Source organism: Rhinolophus sinicus, chromosome X, assembly GCF_036562045.2.
Source record: "Rhinolophus sinicus isolate RSC01 chromosome X, ASM3656204v1, whole genome shotgun sequence".
Classification (NCBI taxonomy): Eukaryota; Metazoa; Chordata; class Mammalia; order Chiroptera; family Rhinolophidae; genus Rhinolophus; species Rhinolophus sinicus.
Genome location: NC_133768.1, coordinates 16,356,645 through 16,380,037, shown reverse-complemented (window position 1 = coordinate 16,380,037; position 23,393 = coordinate 16,356,645). Strand labels below are relative to the sequence as shown.

The following is a 23,393-nucleotide window of genomic DNA, read 5'->3' as shown; positions in this document are numbered from 1 at the left end:
CTTGTTTGGGACTCTCTGCACTTCCTGGGCTTGTATATCTGTTTCCTTTGCCAGGTTAGGGAAGTTTTTCATCATTATTTTTTAAAATAGGTTTTCAATTTTTTGCTATCTTCTTCTTCTGGTACCCCTATGGTGAGAATGTTGGTATGCTTGATGTTGTCCCAGAGGTCCCTTAAACTATCCTCTTTTTTAAGATTCTTTTTTCTTTTTGCTATTCTGTTTGTGTGTTTCCTGCTACCTTGTCTTCTAAATTGCTGATTCAATCCTCTACTTCATGTAATTTCCTGTTGATTCCCTCTAACGTATACTTCATTTTAGTTATTGTATTCTTTATTTCTTACTGGTTCTTTTTTATGTTTTCTATCTCAATTTTTGTGTTCCCTATCTCTTTATTGATGTTCTCCCTGAGATTATTAGCATCCTTATAACCACTCTTTTGAACTCTGCATCTGGTATATTGCTTGTCTCCATTTTGTTTAGTTCTTTTTCTGGCGCTTTGTTCTGTTCTTTCATTTGGGATATGTTTTTTTCTGTTTTCCCATTTTGGCTGCCTCTGTGTGTTTGTTTCTATGTATAAGGTAGGGATACTGTGCCTCCTGGTCTTAGTAGAATGGTCTTATGTAGTAGGTGTCCTGTGGGGCCCAGTGGTGCAGACTCCCTGGTCACCAGAGCCAGGTGCTTCAGGTATGTTTCTTCTGTGGGTTGTGTGTGCCCTCCTGTTGTAGTTGAGCCTTGGTTGCTGTTTGCATGTCAGTGGGAGGGATTAACCCTCAAGCTGATTGGTTGTGAGGACTGGCTGTGACTACAGTGGAGGAGCTGTGGTGCAGGGGCTGACCCTACGGAGCAGGGTTTGCTTTAACAGGGCTCTGGTGCCTGCCCAGTTTGCCCTTTGGGTATGTTGTCCTTGGAGGTGTCCAGGTGATGCTCTGGCTTTGTCCAAAGCTGTCCACTGGATGTGCCAGCTCTGGAGGCTCCTGTTAGGGGACACACTACAAGCCAAGTTCAGGTGCAGCCTGTGCCCTGCATCGGGCTGCCTGGCATGAGCCACAAAGCAATCTTCAAATGGTCGCCAACTGCATTGGGCTTCAAGTTGCCTAGAGAGGCCAAGCAATGAACAAAGGATGGCTGTTGGTAGTGCCTGGCTTGTGGCTGCTCAGCAAGAGGTACAGGACATGCCAAAGCCAGATGCTTTTTGTTTGGAGTTTGTGAACCTTTGAGATTTTAGGAAAGTTCACAGCATGATCAAGACAGGCTGTTCAGAAAAGCCACTGGACATGGCTTGAGTGTGCCTGAAAGTTGGGTGGGGTGGGGTCTCAGGGAATCACCAGGGTGAAGTGGATGAATAGTGTTAGCCAGGTTGATGGAGACTGAGATATGGTGGCTGCTAACATCTGGAACTTGGGAGGGAAGAGGGCTCAACAAAGAAACAATGGCTTCCACCAGCTCCCCTGTCCAGGAAAACACTGCCCCTCTAGCCCTTTACCTGAAGCCAGACAAGTCAGTTCCTCCTCGTATGTCCCTGGCACCTTTTGAGCTTCTGCCCCAGTGCTGGATCTCAGAGTGAGTGAGTCTGTCAGCGAGTAAGTCTGTACATGGTCCCTTTAAGAGGACCAGTCATCCCCCGTCTCAGTCAGCCACAATCCCCTCTGGTTTTCACGACCATAAGTTATGGGGACTTGTCTCCTGGGCACTGGACCCTCGGCTGGGGAGCCTGGTGTGGGGCTGGGACCCTTTGCTCTTCTGGGGGGGGACCACCACAGCTAAGATAGTCCTCCTGATTTTTAATGGTCATGTGCAGGTGTGGGACTAGCCTGTTCAGGGTCTCTGCCCCTCCTTCCAGTCTGGAGGTCTGGAGGTGACATCTTGTGTATGTCCTTAGTTGTAGCACTTCGGTTCACCTAGACTTAAGGTGATTCTCGATGATTGTTCTGTAGTTTAATTGTAATTTTGATGTGGTCATGAGAGGAGGTAAGAACAGCTTTTACCTATTCCATCATCTTGACCAGAAATCTTGATTCCCACTTTTTGAAGTTGGGAAATGCTCTTATTCAAGACTTCCCCTCCACAAAACCATTTGGTTTGGAGGGGTTAAAAGAGTGCTTGATGTCCATACAGCTGTCAAGGCAAAAGCTTAAAGTCTCTAGGATCCAGTAAAAACTCTCAGGATGAGGCTGATTTTGACACTAACTTAAATCCCAAGTTTCACTTTGACTTTTATAGAATTTTTCCTTTTGTATCAGCTCACCAGTACACTTAAAAAGATGTTCCTTTTTAGTTGAGAGTTTGATTGGAGTAATTATTTTGCCATCTGACCACCGTGGAAATGCATTCATTCATTCATTCAGGATGATAGCTTTAAGATGGAAAGAAAGTGTCTGTCATAATACAGTTACAGCAATGAAGTCTTCGCATGGTTCTTGTCTCTGTAAGTACTAGCTTGGGTATCAAAGTCACTGATGGAAATGGTCAATCTTGAGATAGGAAATCCCAAGTTTTTTCGTGTGTGTTCTCAGAATTAGGAAGGTAGCCGAAGCCTTTATTCTAAATCATCTGTGTGGTTTTAATAGCTGATTTAAGATTTGGATTCAGTGAACATTTTCTGAGCCAGAAGAAATAGATGCTTAGTGTCATCACAATTTTTGTTTGTATTAATTATTGCTTATTTAAACTCTTTTAGTTTATGATTTACAGTAAGTCAGGCTACCTATTGCCTATCACAAAGTTGGTACATCTCTCAGTGTACTTACAGTCAGTCATATTAAGTCTTATCACTTATTATTTGAGCAGATAGAATATCAAACTATGCAGCCACAAATTCAAATGGTGAGACAGCATAGCTGTGAAATATGAGATATCAACAGAGGAAGACAAATCTGGATCGTAGTGATTAGACATGTAGAAAGGGTTTTGTTTGCTGCTTGATTGTTTGATTGTCTAGGTATGGAATTCCAGGCTGTATTGATTATTTTGAATATGCATAAAAACAATGGGTCTTAGGCTATATCTACCTTCAGTGAGAAATATGATTGTTCATGAGTGAGTACAAATATTTTATTTCTGAAGGGTCAGTAGGTTTACTTTGGGGTACACTTATGACTAAACTAAGCAGTGAAAATAGAGAAAATTTGTAGCTCTGTTTGCTGACTCAAGGCATGCTTTTTGCATAAGTACTAGTTATTTAAGGAGACTAGGTTAGTTAAGGAGACAGAGCTGTGGATAGCAATATGTTCGACATATTTATGGCTAGATTACATTAAATCCTTTTGTTTTGTGCTCTTTTATTTTACTCATCAAGCTTATAATGTATTATCTACTTTTAGACTTTAAAGTCTATGAAGGAGAGCATTTGTTATTGTTTGTGTCTGTAGTTCACTGCCTGTCACATTGCTGAGTTTTGAGTACACACACACACACACACACACACACACACATTTATTTATTTATATTTTAATATTCAGTTGTTATGGCTGAGAGTTGAAGGACAGTGTTTATATACACTGGATGAAGAATGAATTGTTTATCAAGTGTCTCTCACCCCTCTCCAAACACTGCCCCTACCAAGCACTCTTGAAAACAATGAGCATGATCATTCATTTCAAAGGACAAGACAGAATACCCGGTTCTGAATTTTCAATGCTAGGAATGAATTGGCAGTGCCACAGAAAAATCCTCAGCTCTTACATTGAAGGATTCAGTTTTTCAGACCAGCAAAGCAGAAAGTGACTCTAAGCACAAATTGCTTTTCATTTCCAATCCCTAGATCTCTCTCCATAGAATAAAACATTTGAAGAACATACATTTGGCAGCAAAGTAATTGCCATTTGGTTGACAAGGTAATTCCCCTGTCGGGCAAAATTTTAAAGTCAGTTTGTTCTAAAGTAATTTTTAAAAATGCAGACCTGTTAATCTTCTTTATTTAACACATCTGATAATCATCAGCTTCATTTCCCCTCCCGCACCTTGGAGATCTCCTACTTGGACCCCACTGCCCCCTCTTCCTGGTTTGTTGCTTTCTGGGTTTGCTGTCCAGTCCTCTCTTGAAACTTCCCTTTACCATAATCCTGGGAGTTTCCTTCATTCCTCTCGTGTGTGGAGTCACTTCTGTCTTGGAACTCACGTTTTCCTCTTTCTTGGTTTATTCCTCCTTTGGAGGGTGCACATCCGCCAGTAGCTTTTGGAAAAGGGGGACATGAGAGGTACATTTTTTGAGTTCTTCACTGTCTGAAAATGTCTTTATACAACTGTCACATTATATTGGCTTTGTATAGAATTCTAAGTTGGAAATAATTTTCCCTCAGAATTTTGAAGGCAGTGTCTTCTTCTAGTTTCCAGTGTTGTTTTAAGAAGTGCAATGGCATTCTAATTTCCAATCTTTTGTATGTGCACTGTATTTTCTCTCTGGAAGCTTTTGGGGTCATCCTTTTATCTCCAGTTTTCTGAAGTTTTACTATAATATTGCTTTGATGTGGGTCTCTTATTCATTGTGTTGAGCACTTGCTGGGTCCTTGAAGAAGCTTGTGCTCTTTAATTGTGGGAAAATTTTTTGGATTATTTCTTTGATCATTTTTTTCTTCCCTGTTTTCTTTCCTCTCTCTGTATCTCCTAATTCTCAGATAATAGACCTCTAGTGTGGAGTCTAACTTTCTTGTCTTTTGTATTGTCTCTTTATCTTTTTATACTTCATCCCTAGGTTTCCTCAACTCTGTTTGCTAATTCTTCTATTCATATTTTTTCATTAAGTAAATACGATTTTTATCCACAATTCCCAAAGTTAACCTTTAACACGTGCAATTTTATTGTTAAGAGATAGTAACTCTTGTCCAGATACTGTTTATTTTAATCTTACTTCTGATTACAAAAGCAGTACATGCTAGATTTTTAAAAATACCTCAAAGAACACCAGTAATATAAACAGTAGAAACCGAGACTCTCCTATAATTGTATTACCTAGTAAGAAGCCCTTTTAATATTTTTCTATGAAATTTTTAATGTCTGTGTGTGTGCCTGTGTAGTCATACCATGGATACTATTTTGTAACTCACAAAAAATGTCTTGGATATTTTCAGTCTCTGTTTTATTTATTGATTTATTTTATTTTTGTTTTTTATTAAATTTATTGGGGTAACATTTGTTAGTAAAATTATATAGGTTTAAGTGTACAATTCTATAATAAATCATCTATGTTTATTATATAGATATTATATTGCATTGTGTGTTCACCACCCAGAATTAGTTCTCCTTCCATCACCATATATTTGACCCCGCTTTCCCTCTCCAAACCCCTTCCCCACTTACCCTCTGGTAACCACTAAACTGTTACCTGTGTCTATGAGTTTTTGTTTGTCTTGTTCCTTTGTTGCTTTCAGTTTTATATCCTATGTATGAGTGAAGTCATATGGTTCTCGATTTTTTTTTTGTCTGACTTATTTTGCTTAGCATGATAATCTCAAGATCCATCCATGTTGTCACAAATGGCAGTCTTTAATTTTTTTTCTTATAGCCAAGTAGTATTTCATTGTATATATGTACTACATCTTCTTTATCCAATCATCTATCAAAGGACACTTTGGTTGTTTCCATGTCTTGGCCACCATGAATAATGCTGCAATAAACATAGGGGTACATAGATCTTTACAGATAAATATCAAAGTCTCTATTTTTAAAATGGCTGCACAATATTCCATTTTGTGTATGTACCATTATTTATTTATTTTCTTATTGAAGGTTATTTGAGTTTTTGTAATTTTTTGCTAATACAAAAATTCTACAGTGAAAATCCCTATGCGTATATCTTTGTACACTTGTATACTTGTATCTGTGGGATAATTCCCTAGAATTTCCATAACTGGGGTCAATGTTTAAAGTACTTGTTTTTAAGTTTATAGCATACATTTTATAACAATTTAATAGTCACTTTGCTGCTTTAATTGGTATTTAAGGTGTCACAAGAAATGCTTTTTCTTCTGTAATCAGCATTGTGTTTACCCCTGATTTCTTACTATACAACAAGCAGTTGCTATAATTACCATCTTAATTGGTTATGAATCGATTGCAGAGCCTACAGAATGTATATAAATAAAGGTAAAGGCAGATCAAATAAGCCACAGCATGACCTCATTATCCTAATGGCATCAACTTTATTATCAAACATAGGAAGTGTACATATCCCCATTTAGATGCTTCATCAGCCTAGAAATAAAACACAATGCATTGTCAAGAGAATGGGAGTAGGAATTGCCTATTTCCCAGATTGCTCCTAAGGAAAGGATGTGTCAGAAGTTGTGGATCATTTCTTTAGAAAGCTTGCTTTTTTCCAGGGTGTGAAGGCAATACTTATGACCAAAGGCTGTTCTTAATTTCAGAAAATCCTGGTCTATCACAGTGATTTTCAGATAGATGACATCCTATACTCATGTCAGGAACTCCCTGCTAATCTATTTTTCCATTTCTAAAATATGTGTCAAGTGCTAAAGTACTTATAAATATTATTTGAGAAATAACTAATGAACATGATTGTCCAACATGCTGAAAGTATAAAGCTATAGAAATCTAAATAAATTTATAAATAAATACGTTTCTGCTAAATTAAACTTTTTTCTTTTTAGAATGTGTGAAACAATCAACCATCTTGTTTTCCCGAAAATAATACCTAGCCAGACAATCAGCTGTAATGCGTCTTTTGGAGCAAAAATTAATATAAAACCCGGTATTATATTACATTACCTTACATTATATTATATTATATAAGACCTGGTATTATGTTATGTTATGTTATGTTATATTATATTATATTATATTATATTATATTATACCCAGTGTTATGTTATGTTATGTTATATTATGCTATAATATGTAAGACCCAAGCTTATATTATAGTAAAATAAGGCGAGGTCTCATATTAATTTTTGCTCAAAAAGACGCATTAGAGCTGATTGTCTGGCTAGGTCTTATTTTTGGGGAAACACGGCATTTAAAAACATTTCCTCTTCAGCACATAGTGTATTGTAGCATTCAATAAATATTAGGCACTAACTGTCATCGTTATGCATTTATTGTGGCATTTAGAACATGTTTGAGAATAAATAAGTTTAAGAAATTAAAGAAAATTTTCATAATCCCGTTTAATATCTCTTGAGTTATATGTAGTTGGTAACAAATGTTGGAAGAAGAATCATAAGAGATGGTAATGGCTGAAAATGTATGTAGATAGCACAAAACTTATTAATTACAATTATAGTGGATTATTAGGGGAAACTGGGCTTATTTGGGAGTATAGTTCTTACATTTTGAGGATGATGACCCAAAACTGCCCAAATACCCATCTTTCCTCTTGCAGAGAAAAGGTGCTACAGTTTTTTGGGCCTTGGGACTTAACCCTTTGCCTGACCTTTTTTTTTTCCATTTAGAAGAAATGACCCAAATCACAATCATCTCATGGTTATTTGTTACTCTTACTTAATAATCTAAAAAACAAAGGAGTAAAAATTCTTTACTCCTTCCTGACATTTACTTTTTTTTGCTTCTTTCTAGAGCTCAGAGACCCAAGTTTAGGCTCTAGTCTGCTATTAACTTATTCTATTAGTCACTAACTCTCTAGGCTTTACTGTCCTTATCTCTATAATAAAATATTTAAACAAAATAATCACTATGGACTCTTCTAGTTTTATATTTTGAGATTACATAAAGGGCAATCCCTCCACAACCCTTCAATGGCTTTCTACTGCACTAAAAATGAAATCAAAACCTCTTTCCACAGCCTATAAGGCCTTCCATTATCAGCCCTTCCTCCGTCTTCTTCTACTTCCATCTCATGCTGCAATCCTGTGCTCACTCACTACAAGGCAGTCACATCAACTTCCCATCCGTTTAGGGATCAGCTCAAATACTACCTTGTCAGAAAGATTTTCCTTGACTCCTTTATTTAACTTAAGCCACCTCATGGAAGTTACTCGGGCACTATCATATTACTTTTTAAATCTCCTTCAAACTCTATCACAACCAGTTATTAGCTTTGTTTGTTTCTTCTCATGCCAGATTAGGATGTTAGTTCCATGTAGATGGTACCTGGTTTATCTTATTTATTCCTGTATCTTTAGTGCCAGCACAGTTCCTGGCACATAAAAGATGTTAAAAAATACTTGCTAAGTGTTTCTTGTTGGAAAGAGACTGATAAAGGTGGAAATGATATCTGAACCAAGAAGAAGGGGCCAAAAGAGGCTCTATGGTATATTGTGGTGTTTACAATTGTCAATGAAACCCTGTGGTCTACTTATAACAACCACACGGCCAAACAGTCAATCTAAATTGATGTCTTGGGTAGCTCTGGTATAAACCATAGAAGAAATTGCAATATTTGATGGCTCTTTCTCAGGAAGATAGTTCTGTTGAGAGGACTGAGAGTGCCTTAGTGCACTTATAGGTCCCCATTGTTCTCTAACCAGGGCTTTCTTCTTTTACCTCTTCTCATATTAGGCTCCAGAGATAATAATATTAGGAAATATAAACTGAAGTAGACCCTTGAGCAATTTCAGGGAAGAAAGAGTCAGGGTGAGGTTTGGATGATATCAAACATTTTATTACTTAGTTTTTGTTGTTGTTACAACAATGTTAGTGTATAAGGCAAAGAAAAACTACTGGGAAAAAATCCCATAAGTTAGGATTTAATCAAGTGTCTATCTGATTTAACCAAAATCCTAGAAGGAAGTAGTTTAATAACTTTTTTCAAAAGTAATAAAAGCAACTTAATTCATATAAAAAGAATATGTATATTAGAATCTCAGAGGCCTAAGTTTAGGCTCTGCTTTATTAGTTATTTCAATTTATTAGGCCTCCGTGTCCTTATATATAATAATAAAATAAATAAAATGATCACTATAGTCTCTTCCAGTTTAATATTTGTGGTTTTATGATATGTATCAAGTATTCATATGTGAACCATGATCTTTGCCTTTTAAAAATTTGTCCCTTGAAACTGTATTTTTGAATGAGAAAGTGTAATGTCAGAACTCAGAATGGAGCTAAGTATTTAGAAAAAAAACAGAGATCATATTGTATACGTATTCTTTATAATACTTAACAAGTAGCAGGCACCAATTCTTTGGGTATTATAATTTAATCAAGTCCAAGTTGTGGTTTATTTAGGTACATCCAACCTATCATGTTATAGTACCTTTGGATAAGTAGATTTTCCCCCAAAAGCGTGTCTACTACATTTATAATCTATAACTAAAATAAGACCATAATGTCCCATTTATTGATATGAGAACTAAATGGTCACTGGAGATGGTTGGATAGATTCTCAGGTCTTTTTCCTTTTTTCCTAGAAATCCAATAGGAAGTATTTCATTTCAGTATTGGCTTTGTCACTATCTATGTTTATATGGATAAATATGATTGACTGTTATGAAAATCACATCACAGCTATTTTTTTCTACTTTGAGCAAAGTGACCTTTCTCATTCACATTCACCTGCTGTCTCCATGTGTCACAAAGGAATCAACCACCATGTGAGAAATGAGTTATCTATTCAAAGAAAATGCAGCCTGCTAAGACCCATACTTCTTTTACTTAACTCACGTTAGCTTAGAAGTTAAACTATAGTGACGAGGTGGGATTGTTTACTCAGGCAACATATGCAGGTGAATCTTATTTATAATTCTTTATGTAAATAAGTCATGTTAATCAGGAAGCATCACAAAATTAGAATTGCTTTGTGTTATGCCTGAGATGGATAGCATTCTCACCACTTGCTTATCCACAGTGTGAGGAACCATGCTATGGTAGCAGTTGAAAGACAGAGGTAGCATAGTTGAAAAAATAATCCCTAAATTGCAAGATGAAGGCAATTGCCTGAGAAGAGACTTCAGATGAACTCCAGAACTAAAGCAGTCCTGAGGATATAAGATATGTACAAATATGATATAGTTACACAATGATTTGTAGATTTTAAAGTTTTTTTCATATTCATTCTCTCATTTGAATCTCATTAGCTGGTGAGTTAGCAGGACAGGCATTATGATTATTTTTAAGAGGTGAAACAGTGTCTTGCTCTTAACAGACACTCAATCAATGGTAAGTAGGGTCATACTTGGGCATTTACTGCTATGTTTACATTATAATATAATTTAAAAGATCTCCACTAATTTATTTTCTATATGTCTGCGTAGAGGATGCTGACCATAAGCAAATAAATTTTGACACTGACTGAATTGCCAGGTGACATGTCATTATAAAAGTAAATTATGCTCTTGGTATTCTAATTGACAACACATGATATTAGAAATTTTGTGTTGGCTATATAAATGCTTTATTACAAGAATAAAAGATAGCTTCATGGAAGTTGTCTAATACTGTATTTTATTGTTTCTCAAGTATTGATTTGACACCCGTTCACCTTGATTTAAAAGTTTACATTTTATTTTGAATTCAGTTCCCGCCCAATTAAGTTTAAAATGAATGTAAGCATGGTATTGAACATAAATTATTTAAAAATAAACCGTTTGTCATTGGAGTGAAATTAAGTAATGGGATTTATAGCAGCTGTCAGTTCAATGAAATGCTGCCCTCTTATTATATCTTTGAATCATTTCATTTTTTGATGTTCACACTTCCGTTTTCCATGCTTATTTCTATGTACTGGCTGCTACCATACTCCACAATAAAGGGCATAGTTTTCAACTTCCTCCACTTTCAGAAGGCACACTTTCTTGCATATCAGTTTATGAACAAAAATGATCAATATTTATTATTGTAGTGAAATCAATACACTGTTTTATTTGCACAAAGAATTAGGACCAATTCTTTGTACTCTGCTAATAAAAATTCACGTTTTTCAATTCAGGAGAAACATTAGCACCTGTTTTTTTTATCATCCTTAAGCAGCTCGCTGACATAATAATGATGTTAATATTTTAAATTGGATGAAAATATCATAGGGTAATAAGACACTTAAATTTTTAGTATTTCTTATATTGTAATGAAATAGTAATAATGACTTCCCTCCACATTCTTTTAACATCCATTAGGTCACTTAGACCTTATATTGTATGAAGAAACAATTATCATCAAAATATTGTCTCTTACTCAATATGAAAAACATTCTAATTTAATCAAACAAGTATTGAGAATTCTAAGGGAATTAAATCTCTCTCTTTTGTGAACACAGTGAAAACTTCCTCTTTGCTGTGGCCAGGAATGCTCCATCTAGAGATGGTCCAAGCGACTCAAGAGAAGACTCAAGGAAACATACGGTTTTAGCAGCTTAATGAAAGAGCAGAGCCTTTACTTAAGGAACTATAATTATAAAGACCTATAATCATCCTGCTAAATCAGGGTGGGGAATTCTCAGCACCTCACAATAATTATCTAGGGATATGAAAGAACAGAACACCTGGAGGCTCCAACAAGGGACATGACCTGAGGTAGGGTCAGCTTCATGGATATGGGACCTGTGCAGTTGCCAAGGGCTCAGAAGGGCCTTGCACTTAGTTTAATGCTCTGCTTTTGCTTTTTTGTAATGCTTAAAAATTTTTGAACAAGGGGCCCCACATTTTCCTTTTGCTTTGGGCCTTGCAAATATGTAGCCAGTCCTGACATGAGGTTGCCTGAGAGAGCAACTTTTGGATGAGGTAGCTGGTTAGGTAGAATGAGAAATACCCATGCTAGCATCTTTGCCAGTAGGGAACATTGAGTAAACTAAAGAGTAGAGAGCAGTGCCGGCTGGGCCCTCCTCAGAGGGGAGTATTAATTTTGGAGAATAATGAACATTTTTGGAGGACTTTTGAGGAGAAAAGCAAAAGGAAGGAGATGGCTGCTTCTTTCCCTTTGGTACCTTGTGTCCTACATTATTTAAAATGGATTTCCCAACTGGCTTTCTAGATCAGCATTCTCCAAACATTTCTAATTGTCTGCTCCTATCATTATAAAAATGTGTAAACACGAACCTCTTCTAATACAGGTTTATTAGTTTAAAACTTATATATTGTGTTACTATAAAACTATGTTATGTCAGCATTATCAAAGATAAATACAGTGTGAGCCACAAATGAGAGCCATGTATGTAATATTAAATTTTCCAGGAGCCAAATTAAAAAAAAATAAAAGGAACAAATGGAATTAATTTTAATAATGTGTTTTAATTAAGCCAACATATAAAAAATATTATAATTTCAACATGACATCAATATAAAAATTATAATGAGCTACTTTACATTTTTTAATATAAAATCTTTGAAATCTCATGTATAGTTTAAACTTTCAGCATCTGAATTCAGACTAGCCATGTTTCAAGTGTTCAATTACCATGTGTGGCTGATGGCTACAGTATTTGATAGTGTAGTTTTATATATTTTAAAACATATAAAATATAAATTAAAGATGTATGAGAACAAAAAATAGACAATGTTAAAGGAAGTTTCAAGTTCTAACATTTTTTTCCATATCCTAGTGGATGGCCTTGCCGATCCTCTGGGGTGTGTGAATCACACATTGAAAACTGGTGATCTAGAGTCATGATTGGATTTATCACATTTCTAGTTATGACAGTCCTGAAACATGGAATTTTTTAATACCACGGTTAGCATTGATGCAAGTATTCTCTCTCTCTCTCTCTCTCTCTCTCTCTCACACACACACACACACACACACACACACGCATGCACACATGGTCATTTATTTCAAGAGAAGGGAGCATAGAGCCTGTCTCTTACTGGGAGGATTGTCAACTTTCACATTGAAGAAGTGTATGGGATGAGATACATTCTGGCAGCCATCTTTGGAAAATACAGACTGCCACAATTCCTTAACTACTGTGTAAAGTTGAAGCTCTAGGAAGCTGCACTATGCTGATCCCTCTCGCATACTTTTCCATACCTCTGGGCTCACACATATTCCTCTTTGGGAAGCTCAGAAAGAAATATGAGAAACTGCAGCAGTAGTTAGTATATAAAAGGTCATGGAAGATTTCTTGTACCATGCCATGGAGCTTGAAACTTTATCTCATTGGTGATTTTTCAGCAGGGGGATAGCATAGTCAGAGTTGTGTTTTTAAATATGTTCCTCTGACTGCAGTAGGAAGATGGATTTAAGAGGTCAAGACAAGGCCTACGGAAAGTAGAAAGCAAACTAGTGTACGAGTATTACAGCAATGGTCTCAGCTTGCTCACCAAATCTCATCTGATACGTATGCTTTTTTTTTATTAAGATGTTCTAGTTGGAGCACTTGTCAAATGAAGTTCTAAAAATAGTAACAGAAAAGAAGCAATTGAAAAAGCATGTAATGAAAATGTTAACTGTTTGAATCTTAATGACTTTGAGCCTATGCTTAATAGTGTCCACTCCTGTTTCCTTCTCCACATTCTCCTTTTACTTCCCCACAAATCCAAACACATTTATCTGAAATGAAAGAGAGATTCTAATTGAAGACACCTTTAGCTCTCCCTATGGCATCCATATACCCAAAAGAAGTCAAAGACCCAGAGAGCAGGGGTGAAGATGGTTGATGTCAGGACTATATTAAGACAACTGAAGAACATTCCACAGAAAAATTGATTCTATACTTTTCAAAAATGTCAATATCACAAAATATAAAAAAGACCAAAGGATTATTTTAGATTAAAGGATATTAAAGAGCTATGATAACTAAATGCAATCCTGGATTGATTGGATCCTGGATTGAAAATATTTACTATAAAGCATATTATTGGGATCACTGGGGAAGTTTGTGGACTATGTATTAGATAATAAATAGTATTGTATCAATGTTACATTTCCTGAATTTGACAATTGTAATCTTGTTATATAAGAGAGTATCCTTATTCTCAAGAGATAAATGCTGAAATATTTCATGGTGAAGGGTCATAATATCTGCAACTTACATTTACATGACTCAACAAAAAAAATTTGAATATGCTTGCACATATATTTATATACCACATAAAAAAGATACAGCAAATTTGGCAAAAATGTTAGCAGTTGGTAATCTTGGTAAGGAAGTACAGGTATTCATTGAGCTGCATTTACAATTTTTCTGAAGATTTGAATTTTTCAAAAAGACATATTTTAGAGATGGACAGTTAAATACTTACAAATACAATGATATGATGTCTGAAATTTGCTGTAGAATAATGACGGGTGGGGAGTGAGAGTGGGTGGAAGTATGAGGTCTCACAATTAAGTTGGCGAACTTGTTACAACGATGTTGCTAACCTTTTTTGATATCAGAGGGAGTATTCATTAGGAATTTGTACCAACTGGACAAACAGTTAACCAAGTTTACTATTTGGAAGTGCTGAAAAGGCTGCGTGAAAAAGTTAGATGACCTGAACTTTTCACCAACAATTCATGGCTCTTGCATCACGACAATGCACCAGCTCACACGGCACTATCTGTGAGGGAGTTTTAGCCAGTAAACAAATAACCATTGGAACACCCTCCCTGCTCACCTGATCTGGCCCCCAATGACTCTTTACCCAAAGATAAAGGAAGACATTTCGATGACATTCAGGACTTCAATACAATGACAGCTCTGATGGCCATTCCAGAAAAAGAGTTCCAAAATTGCTTTGAAGGGTGAACTTCGAAGGTGACTGTAGTGATATTCAGCCATGAGATATGTGACACTTTTTCTAGGATTAGTTTGCGACCTTAATTGTCAGACTTCGTCTACATGAAATAATTATCAAGAGTTATAGGTTGTTGAAGCTGGGTGATAGGTATATGGGGGTTCGTTATACTACTCTCTCTACTTTGGTATATATTTGAAAGTATCCATAATAAAACATTAAAAAAAGAAGACAACAATTAGAGGCCGTAAACAAAGAAGAGTATGGTGCTCCTCTCTCTTAAATAAGTAAAAAGAAACAATGCTAATACTAAAGGGAAGAATTCCATCTTAGTTGTAACTTTGCCAAGTGTACTTTAATACTGGGGTTGGTGTGGGCACAGATATCAAATATCACATTCTTTCAAAAAGAGTTTTCAGGTGCTGCTGTTGTATTGGTGTCCTAGCATATACTTAATTTGTTTATTGAATAATTCAGGATTGGTTGAGTTAAGGAGAGGAACTAAAAGGAAAATTAGGGAACTGCATAATAGATTTATTCTGGCTGAAAAAGTTACATGATAAAAACGGAAACTTCCAGGAATGTCCTCATTTTTTCAGACTCTGGATTTTATAAGTATTGATCTGTATAAAACTATGAGGTTAGTTGGTAAAAGTCTAAATGCTTGTATGCTTTTCCAATGATTTAGAGACTAAGAGGTTTCTAACACAGCTGTTTTCTTTTCATGACCCCCTCCTAACCCTCACATATAAATGTCTTGTCTGCCAAACATTTGTCAGAAACAATTCATACAGAATCCCAAATTCTTGATGAGATGCAAACTCTTGTTTCACAGTTGTGCCGTTTTTTCAAAATTCCCTATGTGACACTTCTCCAAAACACAGAGTTACAGAAAAATGAAAATAATTCTGCCAGGATTATGAGTTCTGTTATGAGTTCAGTTATGAGGCCCTTTGAACAGCACACAAAAACATAGCCTATTTTGTGTTACCTTATGAATTATGAAGGGATTAACCCTGGGAAAGGACTTTAATAGGGGCAAAATGTTGTGAAACACACCAACCACAGTGAATAGGTAAGTTTTTTGGTTCATTCCTTTGCTTAAGAGGAGATTTATAGCCACCTTCAAAAGTGAAGTGTCTACATACTAGTACACATTCTCTCTTCACATTAGATAATTTTCTGTGATATTAACAAACCCTAAACTCTTGGTATTAGATAAAATAATTTCTAGGCCATGCTACTCAGGCCTTACCTATAATATACAAAATGTCCACTAAGTTCCCAGGTGATTTGCAAAAGAATCGGTTACGATCCATGATAAGTAGGGTAGTTACATAGTATATAGAGAGTACATAAAATCTGCCAGGCTAGTTTTGCAAATACTATTTTATAGATTTTCATTCAATAATTAAAATATATGAGCAGTTACCATCAATCATTAGAGAAAATTAAAATCTCAAAAATATGGGACATGTTTTTTGAACCTTAACAGACATATAAACACAAATTCAATATTATCAGATGATATGATAAATTCTGACCTTAGAAACTATATTATATATTGTGAATTTTTTCATTATTTAAATATATAAATGAAATTTCCTTAAGTTTTCCCTTAAGTCAGTGTTAATTACGAATATAAAGGTGATTGCCAAAAATGTAGGGAAAACATATCATCAATTATTTTATTTTTCTTAAAAAAGGGGAAATTTCATAAGCATATTGATAAACAAAATTACCATTTTTAGATATAGAGTTGAATTAATATATTAGAAAGCATTATACTATTACTCTAACCTATAAAGTTATATTAAATACCTACTTAATGTGGTAAGTTCTAAAGTAAGTTAAGATGAACATGTAACATTGGATTGAAATAATTAAATAATGATGTGATGTATATATGTAAAAAGAAAGCAACTGAAATAAACAATTCCAAATACTTTAATGTTAGTTGTGATAAAGCTTCTTTCAAATTATTCTATTCTTCTGAATCACTCGAGTAAACTCTTGTTTTAGATATAGCAAATTCTATTTCCTCTCTTTTCTTTTGGTTCCACATAGTTATTATGATTTAGCTAAAATATGATGAAATATTTATTGGCAGAGTGAAACTATCCCAATGATTCTCAACTGAAGGATCAACTATAACTTCACTCATTTGGGCTTATTTCTTAGCATTGTCTGAGCATAGTAGATTCTTTATAATAAAATAGAAAAAAAATACCCCAAATGTGGTAAGTTGAAGGACTTTTTTTCTATGGCATTTCCCATTGTGTATTACTATATGCAACAGTATTCTAGGAGTTTGGCATATATTTCAAAATACGTGAATAAAATTACTTATGCTTACAGTATGAATTTTGGTGTATTGTATTTGGTCAATCAATGCAGCATTTGTGTTTATACATAAGTACAAATTTTAGAACAGTATGTGATTTTAGAATTTGTGAAAAGAACAAATTCTCATTTTACAGCTGACGGAAGTGAAGCCCCAAGAAGGCCTTGGGGATGCAAATCTGAAGTGCATTCTACATGTTTCCTGGCAGAGTTCCCAGTGGATTTGAGCCCAGTTATCCACAGCACTACCTAGCTCAGTAAGACACTCCTTGATTGGCTTTCCTTCTTCCCCTATTTCAGTCTTTCCATATCCCCAAAACAAACCACCAGCATGTAAGCCCTTGTGTCAGACTCTGCTCTTTTGAGGAACCCATCCTAAGACAAACAGATTTCAGAATATGAGGTCAGACAATTAAGTTCACTAACTTATTCTAGAAAAAGTGCTACATATCTCATTGCTGAATATCACTATGGTCACCTGTGAAGTACTCCCCTTGGGAAGCTATGCATTGACACCAGTGCCTAGTCCAACCTTCAAAGCAATTTTGGAACTCTTTTTCTGGAATGACCATCAGAACTGTCTTTGTATTATTTATCTTAATTTAATCTTATTCCCACGAAAAGAAACAATGAAGAATGCAAGTACAATTCATTCTCCATTCTGTCCCTTTCTCTGGAAAGCTTGTGAGGCCATGTGTGTGTAACACCAAAATATCCCATCAATTAATTTTAAATTGTCATGTCACTGGTTTATACTAGTGTTGATAACCCATCTGTGACAATTGGGAATTTTCCAGCTAAGTAGAAGACCCAACTAAAATTGACTTAAACAATTAGGATGTTTATTATTTCACATAATCAGAAGTCTGGAGGTGAGATTTTTTGTGTGCTGAGAACATTTAATTTTTGAGGAATCTCCACACTACCTTCCATACTGGCTGCACCAATCCGCATTTCCACCAACAGTGTATCAGGGTTCCTTTCTCTCCACAGCCTCTCCAACACTTGTTATTATTTGTCTTGTTGATGATAGCCATTGTAACTGGTGTGAGGTGATATCTCGTGATTTTTGTTTGCATTTCTCTGATGATTAGTGATGTTGAGCATTTTTTCATATGTCTATTGGCCGTTTGTATGTCCTCTTTGGAGAAATGTCACAAATCCTCTGCCCATTTTTGAATTGGATTGTTTGTTTCTTTGTTATTGAGTTGTATGAATTCTTTGTATATTTTGGGTATTAGCCCCTTATTGGAAGTGTTGTTTGCAAAAATCTCCCATTCGGTTGGTTGCCTCTTTATTTTGTTGATGGTTTCTTTGGCTGTGCAAAAGCTTTTTAGTTTGATATAGTCTCGTTCATTTATTTTAGCTTTTACTTCCCTTGCCTTTGAAGTCAAATTCATAAAATGCTCTTTGAATCCAAGGTCCATAAGTTTAGTACCTGAGTTTTCTTCTACGTAGTTTATTGTTTCGGGTCTTATGTATAGGTCTTTGATCCATTTTCAGTTAATTTTGGTACACAATGAAAGATAGCAGTCCAGTTTCATTCTTTTGCATGTGGCATTCCAATTGTCCCAGCACCACTTATTGAAGAGGCTGTCTTTTCTCCATTGTATGTTTTTGGCTCCTTAGAGGAAAACTATCTGTCCATATTTATGTGGGTTCATTTCTGGGTTCTCGATTCTATTCCATTGGTCTGTGTGTCTTTTTCTGCCAATACCATACTGGAATAATAGAATTACCATATGACTTAGCAATCTCTCTCTTGAGTATCTACCCGAAATACCAGAAAACATTTATTCGTCAAGATATATGTGCTCTGGTGTTCATTGCAACTTTATTTATGGTGGTCAAGACATGGAAACAACCAAAGTGTCCTTCGATAGATGATGGGATAACGAAGTTGTGGTATATATACATGATGGAATACTATTCTGCCATAAGAAAAGATGAAATAGTGCCATTTGTGACAACATGGATGTATCTTGAGATTATAATGCTAAGTGAAATAAGTCAGGCAGCAAAAATCGAGAACCATGTGATTTCACTGGTATGTGGGATATAAAACTAAAACAAAAAAGGAACAAGACAAGCAAATGAGGAAACAAAAACTCATACACACGGACAATAGTTTAGTGGTTACCAGAGGGTAAGGGGGGAGGAGGATGGTAGATGAGGGTAAACCAGATGAAAGATATGGTGAGGGAAGGAGAACTGACTCTGGGTGGTGAACACACAATGTGATATATAGATGATGTATTACATAACTGTACACCTGAAACCTACATAACTTTACTAACAATTGTCACCCCAATAAACTTTAATTAAAAAAGAACATTTAACATAAGATCTACTCTCTGAGCAAATTTTAAGTATCCAATACAATATTCTTAGTTATAGGCAGTATACATTATAGTAGAGCTCCAGAACTCTTTAAACTTGCACAATTGAAGCTTTGTACCCTTTGACCATCACCTCTCCCAGCCCCTGGCAACCACCATTCTCCTCTCTGCTTCTATGATTTTAACTAGTTTTGATTCCACATATAATCATATAGTATTTGCCTTTCTGTGTTTGCGTAAAGTCCTCCAGGTCCATTCTTGCCACAAATGTCAGGATTTTCTTCTTTTTAAAGGCCAAATACTATTCCAGTGTATGTATATACCACATTTTCTTTATCCATTCATCCATCGATGGACAAGTAGGTTGTTTCCATATCTTGGCTATTGTAAATAATGCTGCAATGAACATGGGAGTGCAGGTATCTCTTTGAGATCCTGATTTCATTTCTTTGGGCAAATGCCTACAAGTGGGATTCCTACATCACAAGGTAGTTCTATTTTTAATTTTTTTGAGGAACCTCCATACTGTTTTCCATAATTGCTGTATCACTTTACATTCCCACCAAGAGTATACTACTTTTCTCTACAATCTTGCCAACATTTGTTTTTTTCCTTTGTTAAAGTAATAACCATCCTGACAGGTGTGAGTAATAACTCACTGTGGTTTTGATGTGCATTTCCCATATGATTAGTGATGTTGATCACCTTTTTAAAAATTAATTAAAATTTTTATTAGTTTTTGGTATTCAAAACAGCATAGTGATTAGACATTTACATGCTTCACAAAGTGATGATGCCCACAAGTCTCCAACCCATCTGACATCATACATAGCTATTATAATACCATTGACTATATTCCGTATACTGTAGTTTACATTCCATGACTATATATTCTTTTAATTATAGTTGACATTTAGTATTATTTTATATTAGCTTCAGGTGTACAGCATAGTGGTTAGACATTTGTACAATTTATGAAGTGATCCCTCGATAAGTCTAGAACTCATCTGACACTATACATACTCGTAGTTTTTGCAGTTATCGACTATATTCCTCATACTATATTTCACATTTCTGTGACTATTTTGTAGCTACCAATTTGCACTTTCTAATCCCTTCAGCTTTCTTAACCATTCTCCCAGCCCCACTGCCTTCTAACAACCATAAGTGTGTTCTCTGTATCTATGAGTCTATTTCTGTTTTGTTTGTTCATTTGTTTTGTTCTTTAGATTCCACGTATAAGTAAGATCATATGGTATTTGTCTTTCTCAGTCTAACTTATTTCACTTAGCATAATACCCTCTAGGTCCATCCATATTGTTGCAAATGGTAAGATTTCATTCTTTTTTTATAGCAGAGTAATACTGCATTGTATATATGTACCACTATTTTTTTTCAAGATTTTTATTAAAATATACTTAACATACAACGTTATATAAATTTCAGGTGTGCACCATAGTTATTCCACATTTATATACATAAAGAAGTGTTCACCATAATAAGTCCAGAAACCATTTGACCCTGTACCATGCTATTACGATATTACTGACTATATTCCCTATTCTGTACATCACATCCCCATAACTTATTTGTTTTATACCTAGAGATTTGAACCTCTTATTCCCCTTCACCTTCCTTGCCTTTTTAATTTTTCAATTACAGTTCACATTCAATAGTATATATATATATTTTTTTTTTAATTGAAATTTATTGTGGTGAGAATGGTTAGTAAAATTACAAAAATTACATAGGTAAGTGGGAGGGGGTGGTAGATGAGGATATTATTTTATATTAATATCAGGTATACAGCATAGTGGTTAGACATTTGTATAATTTAAAAAATGATTCCCCTAATGGAATTGTAATAGATATATACGATGCCAGAGGGGCAATAGATTGGGGGAGGGGAGTTATCATTTTGTGATGGGTGAAATGTCTAACTAATACATGGTTTTGTACACCTGGAACTGATGATAATAAAACAATGATCCCCCTGACTAGTCTAGTACTCACCTGGCACTATAATAGTTATTACCATATTATTGACTATATTCCCTATGCTTTACTTTACATCCCCATGGCTATTTTGTAACTATCACTTTGTACTTCTTACTTCCTTCATCTTTTACACCCTGTCCCAACCCCTTCCCATCTATCACCTCAATAAATCTAGTATCCATCTGGCACCATAACTAGTTATTACAATATTATTGACTATATTCCTTATGCTATACCCTATATCTCCATGATTACTGTGTAATAACCAATTTGTACTTCTTAATCCATTCCACTTTTTCACTCATTCCCAGCACCCATCCCATCTGGCAACCATCAAAATGTTCTCTGTATCTATGAGTTTGTTTCCATTTTTCTTATTTATTTTGTTCTTTCTATTCCCCATATAAGTGAAATGTCGTTGTATCTGTCTTTCTCTGTCTGACACTCCACTCAGCACAATATCCTCCAGGTCCATCTATGCTGCTGCAGATGGCAAGAACCCATTCCCTTCCTTGGCCAAGCAATATTCTACTGTGTAAAATATGTACCACCTCCTTTTTATCCATTCCTCCATCGACACACACTCAGGCTGCCTCCACATCTTGGCCAGGGTAAACCATGCTGCAATGAACATATGGATGCATACATCCCTTTGAAGTAGCATTTGAGTTTCTTCATATAAATACCCTGAACTGGAATTACTGGGTCCTTCTTTGTATCTTGTTATAGCCTTTGTTTTAAAGTCATTTTTTTGGGTATAAGTATTACTATCCCAGGTGTTTTTTTTTCATGGCCATGTTCATGAAATATCTTTTTCCATCCCTTTACATTCTGTCTCTGTGTGTCGTTTGATCTGAAGTGAGTCTCTTGTAGGCAGCAGATGTAAGGGACTTGCTTTATTATCCATTCAGGCCTCCTATACCTTTTGAGTGGAGCATTTAATCCATTTATATTGAAGGTAATTGATAGATATGTAGCTATTGCCATTTTATTGTTCATAATTTTTACCTTTTTCATCTTAAAGAAATCCCTCTATGATTCCTAGTAATAGTTGTTTAGTGGTGATGAACTCCTTTCACTTTTTCTTGTCTGGCAAGTTCTTTAACTGTCCTTCAATTCTAAATGATAGCTTTGCTGGGTAGAGTAATCTTGGTTGTAGGTCCTTTTTTTCATCACATTGAATATTTCCTTCCAATCCCTTCTGGTCTGCAAAGTTTCTGCTGATAAATTAGCTGACAATCTTATGGGAGCTCCCTTATAAGTTACTAGTTGCCTTTCTCTTGCTGCTTTTAGGATTCTCTCTTTGTTTTTAACCTTTGCCATTTTAATTATAATGTGTCTAAGTGTGGGCCTGTTTGGGTTCATCTTGTTTGGTACTTTCAGGGCTTCCTGGACTTGTATGTCTATTTCCTTCACCAGTTTAGGAAAGTTTTCAGTATTATTTTTTCAAATATGTTCTCAATCTCTTGCTTTCTCTCTTCTTCTGGTACCCCTATGAGATGAATGTTGTTACACTTGATGTTGTCCCAGAGATCTCTTAAACTATCCTCATTTTTTGGATTCTTTTTTCTTTTTGATGTTCCGATTGGATGTGTTCTGCTACCTTGTCTTCCAAATCACTGATTCGATCCTCTGCTTCATCTAGTCTGTTGGTGATTCCTTCTAGTGCATTCTTCATTTCAGTTATTGTATTCTTCACTTCTGACTGGTTCTTTTTTATGGTTTCTATGTCCTTTTATATGCTTGCTATCTCTTTGTTGAAGTTCTCACTAAGTTCCTAGAGCATCCTTGTAACCATTGTTTTGGACTCTGCCTCGGGTAAGTTGCTTACCCCCATTTTGTGTAGTTCTTTTCCTGGATTTTCCCCCTGTTCTTTCATTTGGAATTTATTTCTTCATTTCCTCTTTTTGGCTGCCTCTCTGTTTGTTTCTATGTAGTAGGTAGATCTGCTACATCCCCCCCGTCTTGGTCATTTAGCCTTATGTAGCAGGTGCCTTGTGGAGCTCAGTAGCACAGTCTCCCTGGTCACCTGCTCTGGGTGATCCAGGATTGTCCCTTGTGTGGGTTGTGTTGACTCTCTTGTTATATTTGAGCCTTGGTGGCTATTGCATGTCGATGGGTGGGATTGACCCTCAGCCTGATTGGTTGTGGG

At 35.6% G+C, this 23,393-nt stretch overlaps 1 long non-coding RNA gene across 1 annotated transcript in view; it reads left to right on the top strand.

Moving 5' to 3' along the window:
• The window catches only part of LOC141569718 (uncharacterized), a 115,856-nt gene that overhangs the window by 34,256 nt on the left and 58,207 nt on the right, over window positions 1-23,393 (top strand). The window contains exon 3 of the long non-coding RNA XR_012493476.1: window positions 17,042-17,161. This is a non-coding gene — a long non-coding RNA (uncharacterized LOC141569718). The remainder of the gene's footprint in view (window positions 1-17,041; window positions 17,162-23,393) is intronic.